Here is a 7,350-nt window from a genome sequence, read left to right on the forward strand (position 1 = left end):
CTTGATGCAGTGGCTCCAGCCTCACTACACGCTCTTCCAAGCTCTAGAATTGGCTTTGCTTGACCATCTTCTTAAGGCTTCTTAATCCTTCAATATAGCACTCTTTAAACAGCCAGCCCTTCCAGCAAAGACCTTCTTTGACTTTCCCTCCTTATGGAGGGTGTCAATAATTGTCTTCTGAACAATTTGATTGTCTTCCCCATGATTTGGTACGATGTAGTAAACTAGACCAAGAGATACACAGTATTTATACTCTAGGAATAGAAAGCAATCTTCCCAGGAGTGGACGTCCCAGCACATTCAACCCAAGGTTAGACCGCTCAGGGAAATACAAAAAACCCAGTGGCTAAATCTCAGACCCTACAGGTCTCACTGAGCTTGTAGAAGCCCATGACAGCACAATTAAAAGATGACTGAATAAATATGGTTTGCTTGGAAGGATTGCCAAGTCAAACCTCTACTGTCTGAAAAGGACATGGAAGTTTCACAAACCTGCATCTAAAAAAACAAAGGCTTCCTGAAAAATGTCCTATTGTATGTGTTACAACAAAGTGGAGTTATTTAACCTTCATGTCCAGTGCCATACTTGATGAAACCCAAAAGCATTGAAGCTAAAACACCTCATACCCATTGTCAAGCATGGCGGTAAGTTAGGTGATGATTTGGGCTTGTTTTTGCTGCCACAGGACCTCTGGATCTTGCAGTCACTGAGTTGACCATGAACTCCTTTATATTCTAAAGTCAACATTGGGTCACGCAATTAACAGAACAATGATCTGAAGTACATTAAGAAAAATTAAAGAGTTACGGATTTGGAATGGCCTAGTCAAAGGCCTGAAACGCTGTGACAGGACCTTAACTGAGCGGCGCATAAGCAAATGGCTAAAAACTTCAATGATGTAAAGTAATGTTGCAAAAAAGAATGGGGAAAATATGTGAGAGACTGATAAAGTCATAAAGAAAACTATTACTTTAAATTTGAGGTTGTATTTGCCTAATAATAAGACCCGCTACTATCAGATGATTTTTTAATTTTATTAAAGAAACATGAATGAAGCCATATACTATACCAAGACATATTAGAAAGAAATTTATAGAAAACTGAAGACAAACTGACATGAAGAATAGGCCAAATTTGGAGCTCAATGCTTTAAAATTAGTGAATTAATTCAAACCCTGAACCTTTTTACCTTAAAGTCATAAGTACTACTGTTAATAATAATTAGTTTGTCTGATTACTTATTCTCTTTACTTATCACTCATTCTGGTGTGATGCCTTAAAGACATCCATCCATTCATTATCTTTGCAACACTTTGCAATGCCAATTTGCAAATGCCAGTCAGAGTGAACCAAAATGTCTTGGAGAAACAGGGGTCCACCCAGGAAACTCACCAAGCATTGGACAACATGCAAATTCCGTGCAGATTTGACCAGAGGTGAGATTCAGACCCTCAACTCATGAAATGACAGTGCTAACCACTTTACACTTAAATACAGTAGTTTATGCTTAAACACAGTAGTGAAATTTGTGAAAAAGTGTTTTTCCTGCAGTTTGACTGTGCCTAAGAATGCAACCTCATCAAGCTGTTAACAGTCAAGCAATTCCTGGCAAGAAAATGTACAGTTTTTATCTGCAGACATATCTCACTATCTGCCAGGGGTCAGGTGAGGCTGTTAAAGGGAAAGTGGGAATAGATGGGGAAAACACATGTACACTACACCGTACCACATGATTAAATGTTAAAGTGATTATTATTATACATAATCATTCTGATAAGTAATAATATATATCACTGACATTAATCTGGATCCTGGATCCTGCTGCTTCCTTTATTTAGGTATCCCTCCAATATCAGGGGAAAAAGCTTGCAGAACAAAGACTTCTGAAATAGAAGCAAGGGAAAAACCCAAATAAGGAGAGATAAATAGAGGCTAAGGACTCAGCATCCTCCACTTTTTTATAAAAATAAATACACTCTTCATTTAAAATAAGCAGTTCTGTTAAAAGACCACAAGCTATGGTTTAAAAACATACACACAATATCACAACCTACACAGGAAGTATGCAGTCTCGTGCTAAAGCCTAAATGGTTCTCTATTTCAAAGGTTATATTAGCAATGCTTTACATTTCTCAGAAGCTGTGATAATAATACATTATCTATTATGATAATGATTTGTCATTATTTAAATATTCTGTATAATTCTCCATGCCCCATTCTTGTAAACAGAATCACAGTGGCCATATCTCAGCAGCCAGACATTATACAGTTATACAGTAACAAATTCAAAATGGAGCTTATTGAACCATCAATTACAAAATATGCATGACTCAAAATATCCCAAATGCAACGTGATATTTGATGCATTACCTATACTCTCTTAGTGTGAAAGGACAAGTAACAGGTACAGTACATGCCTTTATATCATAATGCTGTTATATTCTTATAAATTAATCAACTAATTTGGACAAATCAGCAGTTCTGAGAGCAATGCCAGAAGCAAATCACTGCTTTACAAATTTTTAGCACCTCCATATTATAGCATAGAAATAAACCACACATTTAACATTCAGGGGAAAAAGTCTCCAATTGTATATTAGCTTTTAATTCTCTGGGACGATAGGACTGCATTCTTTTTTTTACTTTGCAGGTCCTCAATTACTTGTTGCAGGACCTATTCTTTTCATTAAAAAGTAATAAAATTATGCTTTATACTGTAGTTGCTATACAATAAGAACTAACATGGACATTTCAGGAAATAATGAAGACATTTGTTGAATTACTGTAAATCTCTCCCAGAAGCAAATCAAGCTCATTATTTACCTCCTCCCAACCGTGAAGTATGGTGGTGGAAATGTGAAAGTCTGGGGCTGCTTTTCTGCTTCTGGACCTGGATAACTCTATATTATCCTAGGAACCATGAATTCTTCGGCATATCAACAAATTCTTGACCAGAATCTCCTGCCATTAGTCAGGGAGTTGAAGTTAGGACAAAAATGAATTATGCAACAGGACAATGACCCAAAGCATTCAAAGCACTCAAGCATTCGCACTCTGGATTGGCCCAGTCAAAGTCCGGACTTTAACCCAATTGAAATGTTGTGGCGAGACCTGAGGAAGCTGGTACATGTCAGATGTCCCTCCAACCTCTCTCAACTAGCTGAGTTCTGCAAGGGGGAAGGGGGGAAAAATCCCCATAAGTTAAGTTGAAGTAATGGCTGCAAAAGGAGGAGCCACAAGCTACTAATACAAGGATTCACATACTTTTGAACATGTGAAATTTTCAGTTTTTATGAAATGAACCGCCTTTGTTGAATTAAATAATAAAAATATATCTCTTTTTGTGTGTGTGTGTCCATTATTTGGAAGGTGTGTCCATTATTTGGGATTTGGATGCATGTGTAATAAGGTTGTGTAGTAAGGTTCTTTTAAAACAGTGACCATGTCTAGAGGGTTCACAAACTTTCAAGCAGCATTGTATATATAAGTATATAAGTTGTAGCTTTTTTTCATTATCTTCATTTCCTACTCTTTTAACCATGCCTTTATTTGATGCCTCATTTTCATTCACAGCATTTAGCAGATGCTCTTATCTAGAGGAATTTTGTTGTGATTATAAATAACATCCTCATGCTAGTTCACTGGATTAGGTACTAAGCACACTATCAAGCTAAAACAGTGGGAGAGGTTAGTACAGCAAGAAAAAAAATGGCAGGGGATTTTTAAAAATAGATCAAATTAATGCTAAATTAAGTGCTTGGTGAAGAGGTAGGCATTTGATCTTTAAGACCGTAAGAGGATTATTTCACCACTTGGGTTCAGGACATATAAGAATCTTGATGCATATCCTCTTTGCATTATTGAAAAAGAAAGGTCCAGTTAAGCCAGCAGCCCAAAAGGAGTGTAGCGTAATGTAGTATAGTGTTCCTAAGTCGGGACTGGTCCATTTTTGGCTTTGCATGCAAGCTTCATCAGTTTTAAATCTGATGCAGGTATCAATAGAAAGCCAGGGATGGAACACAGGTTCACAATATGTTAGGTAAAATTAAAAGAAGAGGTACCAATCAGTGGTTGCTGATGTTTGAGCTATCTGGGAGGGTTTTTTTTTCCAGGATGAGAATATACCTTGCTGTCTTTTATGTGTGTGTTTTTTACACGGCCATTAAAGTATACATTTTTAGGGAAAGATCTGGCAAGATAATTTTTATGGTGGACGGGATGTGATCCAAGGGGCGAAAAGATAATCTACAGGAATTCTTTTGCAGACAGATTATGTAGAAACAAATCTCGAAAGAAAAGACTGGCAGAGAAGGAGAAAGACAGTTGAAAACCCACGAAAAGAGAAACTAAGGTTGTTAGTTCATGGGATACACGCAGAGGTACTATCTCTGAGACAAAATGAAACTACTTTGCATGCTACTACCCTTGGCAATCGTAAGAGAAAAAATAGGCAGAGAATAATAAGGAGCGCCCCCAGATCTGAGGGGAAAAAACATTTATGCCAAAGTCAAGATAAAGTCAGCTTGGTGAGACAATAAAGTCTGGCTAAGGTGGGACAAGAGTGGCCGGTAGATAAGGTTTGAGATTTTAATAGTACATGGCAATGTCTTGTTGGAAGTTCCAGTCACTAGGCAGCGAATGAAGGTGTTCAGTAGGGAAGAGTGAGTAGGTTGATATAAATATCACAAGTCAGCCATTGATTTTTGGTTCAAATCCAACACCTTTAGCTGTAATGCATCAATAGAGCAGACCATGATGGTTTTTACTGTAGTTGCCTTAAATGCTTCTTCCAGGATCCTCCTTGCATAGACCTGCCCATCACTTTAATGAAAAAAAAAAAAAACCTGAATATATTACTAAAGATTACTTTCTCCTATTCAGACAGTCTTTGTGATCTCTGGCAAAATGTGTGGAACACATCTGAGTGCAGATATATTCGATTTCTCTTCTCAACTTGCAACCAAATGTTCCAGACTCTCCTCATATTTGGGTGTACGTTGTTAAGATCTACACACAATTTAAGGTACTAAAAGATTATTAACACTGATGTTCACTTTCTATATTATATACTGCAGTACTCATCACTGCAATAATTGTATGGCTATTGGTCATGAAATGCATCTTCCTTGGCAACTAATGTAAACATCCAGATAACCACATTAACGTGCCTTTAAACACACCATATGCAGCTGCTAAATGTCAGAATATTATATGACGAGTCGAAAAAAAATTATCCGCACTGTTTATATTAAAACTTACCAATGTGTTATACCAGTTCATTTGTGGTACAAGCAAAAATAAGTAGCCCACTTATGATTTGCATGAAAAAAAAAAAAAATTTGTGATTCTAAAGCATTCCTTCTGTAGTCCTGATCTCGCCTTATCAAACTTTCACCTGTTTGTTTCACCTAAAAACAATCCGACGAGGATGAAGATTTACTTCTGATGAAGAAGTGAAGACAGCAGTGCATTCGTGGCTTGCAGCTCAGCCTAAAACACTTTTTTAAATGTAAAGTATGGGAATATGGAAGGTTTGTTGACAGATGTATTGAAAATCATGGAGATTATGTAAAAAAATGTATTTGTATTTTCTAAAAGTTAAATTAAAATAAATTCTACAGCTAGATTTTTTTTTATTCGGCCTTATATGAGTTCATATGAGCAGTTCTTTCTGACTGCAAGTATTTATTACTCTTAGACTAGACTGTAAGGGCTCATGTTAGTGATATCTTGAAAGTAATTTCTTTTAGCATCTCAGCTCACTGCGACTTGCAGAGCACCTGTATTTGGTTTATGTTTTAGCATCAATCAAGGAACAGCAAAAACTGGAATGCATTAAATGTAATGCAGACGTCTTCCAGAGAGCAAAAGGAAAAAGTTATGCAACAGTGCTATAATGATGTGAATGTCAATAATCTTAAAGTCACATAGAAAACAAAAATGTAAAAGACATGGCCTCCCACCTGCTGTCTATATTACATCATAATTGAAATGCCCCCTCACAAACCCACTATGGAACAGACCACACAGTCTCCACCTAACGCAGCGGTCACTTAGTATGTAATGTACTCTGGAAGTGTCCAGGGTTTGGTTAGATCCCAATATAGAAGTATAATCTTGTGCAAGGACAAAACAATTGTGCCCACATTTAGGGTGTGTGCAAAAACACACAAACTTGGCCTGTTACTGTATATTTCCGTATCAGGATGAGTTAAAATGCCACCAAACTACAAGAAATATTATATAATGAAAAAAATGTAATAAAATGTTTAAAAATAAAATCCTGGACAATAGGACATTTAAACACATAGAAGATTAGTGTTATATTTTACATCAGGCCACAGTTCATGTTAGTGCTGTGGAATTTAACAAAGCACTAAATATAAAGTTCAGCGGTCGCAACAGGCCCAAAATTACAGCCATATGTGCAGTGACCCATGTCACCTATATGCTCCTTGTATTCCTCCAAAGGATAAACGGAAACTGATATATAAAAGATATCAAAAAAACGTAAATTCACACAAAAACAGAAACTTATCTTATTCAGAGTAAGCTGGATTTTCTTACATAATAATCTCTATACTTAGGAATCTTATGGGTGATTAGAAAAAAAAATATGGGTCCAAAATTCAGGGAAACCAACTGCGATGATCAGAAAGGAAAAGAACAAAAACAATCAATACTTACAGCTCAAAACAAAGCCAGAAGTAAAAAAAGACAGCTGCATGACATTAAATCTATTACTAGTGGTAGTAACTGGCAAAACATTCAAGACAGAATCTCAGCAGGACAAAGGTATGGATGCTACTAGAAACATCCTGCGTCAAGCTGATAATGCTACTCGGAGAGTAAAATAAACTATCTGACTGGGCTCATAATCAAAGTCTCACTGAAGCCTGGATCTGCATCCAAAATAATCACACGGGGGGAAAAACGTCTGGATTGGTCCTATATAGTTATGCACTCTTGGGTCCAGATCTCAGAATAGATGGATGTGGGAATGAACAGCAGGAAGATGATGAGAAAATGTCAGGGTCACCCACTGATGGACAACACACAAGCAGATGTCCAGGCTAAGAACACTGGGTGCTTGTTCTCACTGCTGCCTCTGATGGCCTCCAGTGCCGGGACACTTATTTATGAGACCTCGTAACCCCAGGGCTAAGAGTGCATTCTTTAGCGGTGGTTCCAGAGACACACAGGAAGGAGTTTCAAATGGATGATTAGTTTATAGAGCAGAATCTAAAAAGTGAAAATGATAATAGCAGTGCTCTGTGAAGAATTATTCTAATCACATCATCCTCAACAAGATAGCTGGAACTTTTAATCATCATGATATATTTTGAAGG

The sequence above is a fragment of the Clarias gariepinus genome, chromosome 22 (assembly GCF_024256425.1).
Source record: "Clarias gariepinus isolate MV-2021 ecotype Netherlands chromosome 22, CGAR_prim_01v2, whole genome shotgun sequence".
Taxonomy (NCBI): Eukaryota; Metazoa; Chordata; class Actinopteri; order Siluriformes; family Clariidae; genus Clarias; species Clarias gariepinus.